The sequence below is a fragment of the Capra hircus genome, chromosome 23 (genome assembly GCF_001704415.2).
Source record: "Capra hircus breed San Clemente chromosome 23, ASM170441v1, whole genome shotgun sequence".
Classification (NCBI taxonomy): Eukaryota; Metazoa; Chordata; class Mammalia; order Artiodactyla; family Bovidae; genus Capra; species Capra hircus.
The window spans coordinates 26645617-26657860 of NC_030830.1; the positions used below are offsets into that span (position 1 = coordinate 26645617).

Consider the following 12244-nt stretch of genomic DNA (forward strand, 5'->3'; position numbering starts at 1 on the left):
TGAGGTTTCTGTTGAATCTTTCACAAGCGCAACTTTTTGACTACTTCCCAACATCACTCCAATGACCCCAGCTTATCAGGAGTGTTGGTTGACACAGTAGCACTCTTTCCTGTGGACTTGAAATTTCATGGTATACCCAAGGTCTATGTCAGGAGGAGTGTCAAGACTGGACTCAGGAACTCAAATACATTGTTCTATTAAAAACAAATGTATGTGAAAATAGCCCATACTCTGTTTATGGAATGTGTATCACTTTAAATATACTTGCTTTCACTTAAAAAAAGAAAACAAGCAGATGTGTGTGTGTGCACACGCACATATGCTCATGGATGTCCAGAAACCCTGAAAAGCAAAGATAGTAAAGAGCATCCTTGATGGCAAAAACCTAGTTAGATTGTTGGGTTTGTAGTGCAGAGCAAATGGGCACAAAAATGGATTCAGGTCACAAGGAAACTGAAAGTCTTCGCTTAATGCAACAGGCAAATGTAACAGATCGTGATTCTCAATGTTAAAGCCTTTATAATAAAAACTCATTTCTATGCAGATGTATACGGAGGCATGTGTTTAAAATGCTCCAAGATATGCAGATAGACAAGTGCTTACTTTGGAGGTCATTGTTTTAAGCATTTGGCAGCCTGTTCATAACAGCAAGATTTCTTGATGGCATTAGTATTCTCTTTGCCAGGAAATCTTATACCCTGTTTGGATATTTTCTGTCAATTCAACTCATTCATGCACATATCAGTTCAGTTCAGTCGCTCAGTTGTGTCTGACTCTTTGCAACCCCATGAATCACAGCACGCCAGGCCTCCCTGTTCATCACCATCTCCCCGAGTTCACTCAGACTCACGTCCATCGAGTCGGTGATGTCATCCAGCCATCTCATCCTTGGTCGTCCCCTTCTCCTCCTGCCCCCAATCCTTCTCAGCATCAGAGTCTTTTCCAATGAGTCAACTCTTCTCATGAGGTGGCCAAAGTACTGGAGTTACAGCTTTAGCATCATTCCTTCCAAAGAAATCCCAGGGCTGATCTCCTTCAGAATGGACTGGTTGGATATACAGTTTGATAGAAATATGTATTTTCTAAAGTACACATACTAGGAAAAAAAGAAATATATCTTGTGGTGTGTAATAATTAAAAGCTGTAGAACCATGTTTTTTTCTCTGCACCAGGCTGTATTTATCCCAGTTTAGAAAGTTTATTCACATAAAGACTAATTCCAGGAAATGACCACAAGATGGCAGCATATACATATGATCGCTAAACATTTGAAGCCAAGGAAAAACAACTGTTATGCTATTTTTAAATTATTCTTTAAAAAGTAGCTCAATGGTTTTCATAAAAAGACTATGATGAAAACAAAATAAAACAGCCTCCACACTTTGTGGGCAATAGGTCACTCTTTTAAGTGGATGTACCAAAAAAAGATAACTCTAATAGTGTTAGGTTATTCATCCCACACCTATTGATAAAGAGATATTTCCTTTCATCTTCCTTGTAGATTAGCTGTTGCTGACATAGACCTGATAACATATCTGCATCTCAGTTTCCTCATTTTCAAATGGGGATAATAATAGCACCTCCCTTGTAGAGCTGCTGTGAGGATAAAGTATGGGAAAATACATACAGAATTCCTAACAGATCCTGACATGTTGTGTTAGGTATTAACTTTTATTATTTTTATCATTCACAATTTTTGTCCAAGCTGCATTTAGAAAAGGCAGAGGAGCCAGAGATCAAACTGCCAACATGTTGGATCATCGAAAAAGCAAGACTTCCAGAAAAACATCTAATTTACTTTATTGACTACACCAAAGCCTTTGACTGTGTGGATCACAGCAAACTGTGGAAAATCCTTTAGGAGGTGGGAATACCAGACCACCTGACCTGCCTCCTGAGAAATCTGTATGCAGGTTAAGAAGCAACAGTTAGAACTAGACATGGAACAACAGACTGGTTCCAAATCCAGAAAGGAGTACATCAAGGCTGTATATTGTCATCCTACTTATTTAACTTATATGCAGAGTACATCATACAAAATGCCGGACTGGATGAAGCACAAGCTGGAATCAAGATTGCCAGGAAAAATATCAATAACTTCAGATACGCAGATGACACCACCCTTATGGCAGAAAGCGAAGAAGAACTAAAGAGCCTCTTGATGGAAGTGAAAGAGGAGAGTGAAAAAGTTGGCTTAAAACTCAACATTCAGAAAACAAAGATCAAGGCTTCTGGTCCCATCACTTCATGGCAAATAGATGGGGAAACAGTGGAAAAAGTGGCTGACTTTATTTTTTTGGCCTCCAAGATCACTGCAGATGGTGACTGCAGCCATGAAATTAAAAGATGCTTACTCCTTGGAGGAAAAGCTATGACCAACCTAGACAGCATATTAAAAAGCAAAGACATTTCTTTGCCAACAAAATTTCGTCTAGTCAAAGCTATGGTTTTTCCAGTAGTCATGTATGGATGTGAGAGTTGGACCATAAAGAGAGCTGAGAGCCAAAGAATTGATGCTTTTGAACTGTGGTGTTGGATAAGACTCTTGAGAGTCCCTTGGACTGCAAGATCAAACCAGTCAATCCTAAAGGAAATCAGTCCTGATTATTCATTGGAAGGACTGATGCTAAAGCTGAAGCTCCAATATTTCGGCCACCTAATGCAAAGAACTGACTCATTGGAAAAGACCCTGACACTGGGAAACATTAAAGACAGGAGGAGAAGTGGACAACAGAGGATGAGATGGTTGGATGGCATCACCGACTTGATGGACATGAGTTTGAGCGAACTCTGGGAGTTGGTGACCGACAGGGAGGCCTGGCGTGCTGCAGTCCATGGGGTCGCAAAGAGTCGGATACAGCTGAGCGACTGAACTGAACTGAACTGGGGTCTCTCATGGAAATGAAGAGAATACACGGCCATTACTAAGATGAAGTGGTTTCTTTCTGTTCTATTTGCTGAGTATTTATATCACAAATGCATATTGAAAATGTGGTTGCCAGCACTTCTACAACTAGCTCTATAAAAAGAAAAACCACATTGAGACAGGTAAGAGGGGAAGAGACAGAATCTACTTAGGACCCCCACTCCCATGAGCAGGAGAGGACATCACAAGGGTAGAGGTCCTCCCTGAGGAGGAAGGGTATGCACCCCACATTAGGCACCCCTGCAGTGGGAAGGTGAGTCCCCATAACACAGTCTTTGAAAGCCAACAGGGCTTATGTCCAGAAGGGCCTGAGGGCTATACACAACTGAGCCTCTGCTCAAACTCACTCTTTGCAAGTCCCTGCACAGAGGCAGCAGTTTGAAAAGCACCTCCACCAGACATGAAGGAAATTCATTGACTCATTTTACAGAAAGTGCCAAGGAGTGTGGGTCTATTGGAGCTATCTCCAGGGATCCAAGAGTTGGCAGGCACCATTTATCTTTCATTCTCCCTCAGCCTAACTGGTCGGGCTCTGGGGGTACATTTCTGACATTTGCCATCTACCAGGCTAGGGTCACCTGCCTTGCCCAGTGTTCCCCTGCACATGTGCCCCCCTCAACCCACCCCCCTACCCCGCTGGCCAGCCCTCTTCCATAGCAGCTCTCGCCCTGCCACACCCAGTGGGCAACCTTGGCTGGGACTGGTTTTCCACACTCAGCAGATGCCCTAGACTGAACCAGAATGATCCTCAAAGCAGCTCCTGCCCCAGCGGGGTCTAGCCCAGCCCACCAAGGTACCACCCCCAGCAGTTTGTGGCTGGACCTGGCCACCAGACCTGCAGAGCTCAGGCCTGGCCTCAGAATCAGCCTTGCTGGGGGCTCACCCTGCTTACCAACACATCTGCGGCAGACACAGCCAGGCCTAGGAAATGCTACACGCCGGGACAGTCTGAGACCTGGGACGCTTTGCTGTGGTGACTGCACCTAGTCACACGTCTCCTTGAGCAACAAAAAAAAATAAATTGTGAGGGACTCAAAATAACTCTTCATGGACTGCTGGGGAAAATTACGGATGACATGATACAAAAAGAGCAAAAGAACCAGCTGCCACTTCTGAAGAGCCCGGAGCAAAAACAGGGTGTCAGGAGCCAAAGCAGGGTACTGCACATGCCCTCTGCACAGAATACACCAAAGGGTTGGGCAAGCAGCCTAAGCCGCTCCTCCAGCCTGACCCCTGGACACACCTCTACCCTCACCCGCTATAAGGAATGAAGTTGCCCCATCTCATGGAGCAAGCATGGGGACCTGTTGTCTGCTCTCACTCCTCTGCTGCAGCAGGGGCCCCAGTAAAGCCATGCCTGAATTTCTTGGATTTCCCTGATGGTTCAGAAGGTAAAGAATCTGCCTGCAATGCAAGGGACCTGAGTTCGATCCCTGGGTTGAGAAAATCCCCTGGAGGAGGGAATGGCAACCCACTCCAGTATTCTTGCCTGGGGAATTCCATGGACAGAGGAGCCTGGTGGGCAACAACAGTTCATGGGATCACAAACAGTCAGACACAACTGAGCAACTAACACTTTCACTTTCTTGAATTTCTTATCTGGCCACTTATCAATTTCTACTGGTTGGGGAAAGGCCAAGGACTCTGATCTGTATCATTATTACTATGACTCACTGAAGGCTCAGATGATGGTCACATTTTTTAGCAATAAAATGTTTTTTTATTAAGGTATGTACATTTTTAATGTAGCTCGGAGGTTAAAAAAAGAAAAATTGCCTACTAGTACAGGAGATATAGGAGACACAGGAGATGCCAGTTTGATCCTTGGGTCAGGAAGATCCCCTGGTGTAGTAAATGGTCACCCACTCCAGTATTCTTGCTGGGGAAATCAGATGGACAGAGGAATATGGTGGGCTACAGTCACTAAGAGTCAGACATGATTGAGCACGCACGCACAAGTACATTGTTTAGACATAAAGCTAATACTGCACACTTAATAAACTACAGCACTGTGTAACCATAACTATTATATGCACTGAGAAAACAAAAAAATTCCTATGACTCACTATATTGCTATATTTGCTTTATTGCAGTGGTCTGGAACCAAACCTGCAGTATCTCCAAGGTATGCCTGTACTAAAGTCTGGTCCTCACAGACCAGGCTATGCTCTTTCAGGAGAAACAGAGATCCAGAGGACATAAGTAACTTTTTCCCACATCATACAGTTAGCAAATAACAGAGCAATAATTCCAACAGACAGTCTAATTTCATTAGACAGTGCTTCTCAAATTTGAATGTATAAAGAATCAATGGAAGAACTTGGTAAAGCACACATTCCCAACCTCCATTCTCTGGGATCCTCATTTGAGAGATCTAGAGTGAACACAATGCCACACTCCCAGCTAATATGAGGCTAGTCAATATCCTCCGTATATCAAACTTTGTTTAACAAGTTAATTTTGGTTAACAAGATTCATTTCGTGACTTATCTTCATTGGGTAGTAGCCCAGAGACTAAGATGCCGTGAGAATTAAGACATCCAGATTCTAAGACAGTTGGTGCAACCAGATAAGTAAATGTTGGCAAGTCTATTTCCCAGTTCCCTTGCATCCCATAAAGAGAGAACTTGTCTTTCCACTATAAACCTCCTAGGGAGCCAACTAGGTGCTATAAAACCAAGTGTCAAGGAGCAAAGGTATGTTGTTCAGTTACTAAGTCATGTCTGATTTTTTGTGATCCCATGAACTGCAGCACACCAGGCTTCCTTGCCCTTCATCATCTCTCAGAGTTTGCTCAAATTCATTGAGTTGGTGATACCTCGTCTTCTGTCATCCCCTTCTCCTCCTGCCTTCAATCTTTTCCAACATCAGGGTCTTTTCCAATGAGTTAGCTCTTTGCATTAGGTCTGAGAGATCAACAAAATGATAAAATTAAAATATTCTTAAAACTACGTAACATGTCAAAAGGAATATAGGAGATCAGCTGTCCCGTAAAAATGCATAGGGCATATATGGGAAGGAATTGATAAAATTAGCAGCAACACATTAAAGGAACAGGAATGGAGGTGAGAACAAAAACACAAACACCTCCTCCTAAAAATAGAGAAGAAAGAAAAATCAGGTTCTAATCCTGAACCTGATTAAACAGAATCATTTGTTCAAGCCAGAATTCACATCTTTGGAGCAAATACAATGAACATTCTCTTGTGATTTTAATCAGAGATTTACCACACAAAACAGGAATATCTTTCCAATATTAATCAGAGGTAATGTGCTGGAGAGATCCCTCAAAGAGGTCTGAACTGCAAACTGTGTATATCAAGTTGCAGGTAGGTAGGCAGAGTGTGGAACGGAGATTCCTTGGCAGGACACTTACTGGGGGAAAATCTCCAGATTTACACATCCCTGTCGACATAGGGAGAGAAACAGGATTATACACCTGGAGAAGCTGGCTTGGAAAGCAGTCACAAGAGAGTCTTCGGCTAATCCCGTGGTAAATATAAAACTGGGATGGCCCTTCAGAGCTGTCCCAAAGTGGAGAGAGGTGCCTGGTGGTTACAATTCCCACAGCTATCAGTTCTTATGTGTGGGCTGCTCTGAGAGGAAAATCTGTTCATGGGTAAAGCTAATTCTTAGAGAGGGGCACACAGTAGGGCTGTCTGTGAGTAACTCCCAGCTACTGGGGAAGTACATCCTGTGTTGTAGAAAGGAACCTGGGTAGCACATCACAGTATCCACTCAAGCAATCATCTGTGAGTTAGGCAGTTAAGTTCCAGTCCTATTCATTTGGTAACCTGCTCACAATAGGCAAGATTTCTCTCCTAATGATTACAATGATATTCCCATAACTGAGTGATCCTATAACCTAAATGCAGTGTGTTCTGTGATATCTATTCATTCACTCAGGTGAAGCCAAGACAAAATCAGGTATTTTCATGTATGATTAGATTAAAACCTGCAAACCACATTCTTACTCTGGGGCCAGGCTAATGAGTTACTTCATTACATAGCTCAGTAAATTCTGTAACATGACGGTAATTCTAGGAAATAACCAAAAGATGGCAGTGTATACACAAAATTTCTTTGGGTGCCAGGGAAAACTGAAAATCTAAGCTAGTTTATCTCCCAAACGTTGTTCTAAAGATGAGCTAAATAATTTACACACAATTCTAAAAAAAAAAAAAAGTCCATTTTTTGTTGGTGATGTAATTGCACACAGATATGGAGCCAAAGCAAAAACAATACCCAGCTGTGGATGTGACTGGTAATAGAAGCAAGGTCCGATGCTGTAAAGAGCAATATTGCATAGGAACCTGGAATGTCAGGTCCATGAATCAAGGCAAATTGGAAGTGGTCAAACAAGAGATAGCAAAAGTGAACGTCGACATTCTAGGAATCAGTGAACTAAAATGGACTGGAATGGGTGAATTTAACTCAGATGACCATTATATCTACTACTGCAGGCAGGAATCCCTCAGAAGAAATGGAGTAGCCATCACGGTCAACAAAAGAGTCCAGAATGCAGTACTTGGATGCAATCTCAAAAACAACAGAACGATATCTGTTCGTCTCCAAGGCAAATCATTCAATATCACAGTTATCCAAGTCTATGCCCCAACCAGTAATGCTGAAGAAGCTGAAGTTGAACGGTTCTATGAAGACCTACAAGACCTTGTAGAACTAACACCCCCAAAATATATCCTTTTCATCATAGGGGACTGGAATGCAAAAGTAAGAAGTCAAGAAACACCTTGAGCAACAGGCAAATTTGGCTTTGGAATGTGGAATGAAGCAGGGCAAAGACTAATAGAGTTTTGCCAAGAAAATGCACTGGTCATAGCAAACACCCTCTTTCAACAACACAAGAGAAGACTCTACACATGCACATCACCAGATGGTCAACACCGAAATCAGATTGATTCTATTCTTTGCAGCCAAAGATGGAGAAGCTCTATACAGTCAACAAAAACAAGACCAGGAGCTGACTGTGGCACAGATCACGAACTCCTTATTACGAAATTCAAACTTAGCTTTTCCACCTGCTCCCCCCTCCCCCTGAGTGCCGCTCTGGCCTCACTGCGCTCACTCTGAGCTCTGGGCTCCTGCTAAGCCAGCGCCGCTGTCGCCTCCCTCCAGTCGCCATCATGATCATCTACCGGGACCTCATTAGCCATGACGAGATGTTCTCCGACATCTACAAGATCCGGGAGGTCGCGGAGGGGCTGTGTCTGGAGGTGGAGGGGAAGATGGTCAGTAGGACAGAGCGTAACATCGATGACTCACTCATTGGTGGAAATGCCTCCGCTGAAGGCCCCGAGGGCGAACGTACCGAAAGCACAGTAATCACTGGTGTCGATATTGTCATGAACCATCACTTGCAGGAAACCAGCTTCACAAAAGAAGCCTACAAGAAGTACATCAAAGATTACATGAAGTCAATCAAAGGGAAACTTGAAGAACAGAGACCAGAAAGAGTAAAACCTTTTATGACAGGGGCTGCAGAACAAATCAAGGACATCCTTGCTAATTTCAAAAACTATCAGTTCTTTATTGGTGAAAACATGAATCCAGATGGCATGGTTGCTCTGCTGGACTACCATGAGGATGGTGTAACCCCATATATAATTTTCTTAAAGGATGGTTTAGAGATGGAAAAATGTTAACAAAGTTGGCAGTTACTTTGGATCAATCACCTGTCGTCAAAACTGGCTGGCCACTGCTTTTCATCCACACAACACCAGGACTTAGACAGATGGGACTGATGTCATCTCGAGCTCTTCATTTGTTTTGAATGTTGATTTATTTGGAGCGGAGGCATTGTTTTTGAGAAAACATGTCATGTAGGTTGTCTAAAAATAAAACACATTTAAACTCAAAAAAAAAAAAAAAAGAAATTCAAACTTAAATTTAAGAAAGTAGGGGAAACCGCTAGACCATTCAGGTATGACCTAAATCAAATCCCTTATGATTATACAGTGGAAGTGAGAAATAAATTTAAGGGCCTAGATCTGATAGAGTGCCTGATGAACTATGGAATGAGGTTGGTGACATTGTACAGGAGACAGGGATCAAGACCATCCCCATGGAAAAGAAATGCAAAAAAGCAAAATGGCTGTCTGGGGAGGCCTTACAAATAGCTGTGAAAAGAAGAGAGGTGAAAAGCAAAGGAGAAAAGGAAAGATATAAGCATCTGAATGCAGAGTTTCAAAGAATAGCAAGAAGAGATAAGAAAGCCTTCTTCAGTGATCAATGCAAAGAAATAGAGGAAAAAAACAGAATGGGAAAGACTAGAGATCTCTTCAAGAAAATTAGAGACACCAAGGAGACATTTCATGCAAAGAAGGGCTCAATAAAGGACAGAAATGGTCTGGACCTAACAGAACCAGAAGATATTAAGAAGAGGTGGCAAGAATACACAGAAGAACTACACAAAAAAGATCTTCATGACCTGGATAATCACGATGGTGTGATCACTCATCTAGAGCCAGACATCCTGGAATGTGAAGTCAAGTGGGCCTTAGAAAGCATCACTATGAACAAAGCTAGTGGAGGTGATGGCATTCCAGTTGAGCTATTTCAAATCCTGAAAGATAATGCTATGAAAGTGCTGCACTCAATCTGCCAGCAAATTTGGAAAACTCAGCAGTGGCCACAGGACTGGAAAAGGTCAGTTTTCATTCCAATCCCAAAGAAAGGCAATGCCAAAGGATGCTCAAACTACTGCACAGTTGCCCTCATCTCACATGCTAGTAAAGTAATGCTCAAAATTCTCCAAGCCAGGCTTCAGCAATATGTGAACCGTGAAATTCCTGATGTTCAAGCTAGTTTTAGAAAAGGCAGAGGAACCAGAGATCAAATTGCCAACATCCGCTGGATCATCAAAAAAGCAAGAGAGTTCTAGGAAAACATCTATTTCTGCTTTATTGACTATGCCAAAGCTTTGACTGTGTGGATCACAATAAACTGTGGAAAATTCTTCAAGAGACGGGAATACCAGACCACCTAACCTGCCTCTTGAGAAATCTGTATGCAGGTCAGGAAGCAACAGTTAGAACTGGACATGGAACAACAGACTGGTTCCAAATAGGAAAAGGAGTACGTTAAGGCTGTATATTGTCAACCTGATTATTTAACTTATATGCAGATACATCATGAGAAACCCTGGACTGGAAGAAACACAAGCTGGAATCAAGATTGCCAAGAGAAATATCAATAACCTCAGATATGAAGATGACACCACCCTTATGGCAGAAAATGGAGAGGAACTAAAAAGCCTCTTGATGAAAGTGGAAGAGGAGAGTGAAAAAGTTGGCTTAAAGCTCACCATTCAGAAAACGAAGATCATGGCATCCGGTCTCATCACTTCATGGCAAATAGATGGGGAAACAGTGGAAATAGTGACAGACTTTATTTTGGGGGGCTCGAAAATCACTGCAGATTGTGATTGCAGCCATGAAATTAAAAGATGCTTACTCCTTGGAAGAAAAGTTATGACCAACCTAGATAGCATATTCAAAAGCAGAGACATTACTTTGCCGACTAAGGTCCATCTAGTCAAAGCTATGGTTTTTCCAGTAGTCATGTATGGATGTGAGAGTTGGACTGTGAAGAAGACTGAGCGCCGAAGAATTGATGCTTTTGAACTGTGATGTTGGAGAAGACTCTTGAGAGTCCCTTGGACTACAAGGAGATCCAACCAGTCCATTATGAAGGAGATCAACCCTGGGATTTCTTTGGAGGGAATGATGCTAAAGCTGAAACTCCAGTACTTTGGCCACCTCATGCGAAGAGTTGACTCATTGGAAAAGACTCTGATGCTGGGAGGGATTGGGGGCAGGAGGAGAAGGGGACGACAGAGGATGAGATGGCTGGTTGGCATCACTGACTCGATGGATGTGAATCTGAGTGACCTCTGGGAGTTGGTGATGGACAGGGAGGTCTGGCATGCTGCGATTCATGGGGTCGCAAAGAGTTGGATACGACTGAGCGACCGAACTGAACTGATAGTGACAGTTCTTCAAGTGGATGTACACAATGAGAAAACAAGTGTTAGAGAGATAAACTGCCCCACACCTGCTGATAAAGAGGTTCTCCTTCATCTTGTATAATAGCTGTTGCTGACATCTGAGTGATAACATATCTGAGCCTCAGTTTCCTCTTTTGAAATGGAGATAAGAGCACCTCCCTTGTAGAGTTGCTGCAAAGAAATAATATGGGAAATGTTTATATACAGGATTCATAACAGATCCTGGTGTATTGTATTCGCTATTAATGTTTACTTTTCACATGTCAATCGACATACTAACACTATACTTGCTTCGCATCCAAATTGTCGTTTATATTAATTGTGTGTGTAGTATCACATTTACCGTTTCACAATTGTATTGCGTGGGGTATCTCATTAAATCTTTGGAGCAAACTTTGAGTATGAACAAATGGGTCACATTTACAGATGCAGAAACTGAAATACAAAGAGATCAAAAATCACGCCCAAGGTAAAACTGCTTATAAATGATTGGAATGAATTCCTAATCCTGGTTGCATTTATGAGAAGGCATATTGCCAGGGACAGGGAAGGAACAATTAAAGCCGGAAACAATACCTCTGACTCTTAATACTGATGCTCTTTCTCATCTTCTCTCCACAATCCCTCGTGACACACTGTGTTCACCTCAGGCTTCTGAATTACTCAAATTCATTTTCTCCTGATGTGAGGCAGAAATCTACATGGCCTGGATTGCTGAAGACTTGCATTGCTTGATGTAGAGAAGCAGCTCTATGGCATTAGTTGGCCATTGCAGATGTTTAAACGTATTAAAGCCAAGGGATGTATACATGTTTCTGTGTTCTTCTAAGTTATATTCATTTTCTTGGTGTGGAGAGTTCAAATAAGAGTTTGAGTATTTTTGAGAGAAGAGACAGACGTAGTGATGAAGGCGGGGACAATTGTTGGGTGGAGTTCCCAGATTTGACTGCTACATACCATGAACTGCTCTGAACTGGCAGTTATGGCCACTCTCCATTGAGAGCTTGAGATGCAGGAGGGGACTGAAACTGCACAACTGTAGACCAGGGAGACAGTGTGGGACTCAGATCTATGAATTACCAATGCGGGTCTTCTCATCCCAGGGAAAGGCAGACCACCCTGGAATACCATGCTCACTCAGGAGCCCACACCATGAGTGGATGGCTAAGTGAACAAATGTTTCTATCAAGGGCATGCGTGATGAAAACCTCTAAGTGGCTAGTTTCAAGGCACCAGCCTTGTTACAACTCATCAGTTCAGTTCAGTTCACTCACTCATTCGTGTCCAACTCT

General features: G+C 42.6%; 1 pseudogene across 1 annotated transcript; it reads left to right on the top strand.

Moving 5' to 3' along the window:
* LOC102168398 lies at window positions 7974-8707 on the top strand (annotated as a pseudogene). The gene has a single exon (XR_310994.3). The product of XR_310994.3 is annotated as a translationally-controlled tumor protein pseudogene (transcript).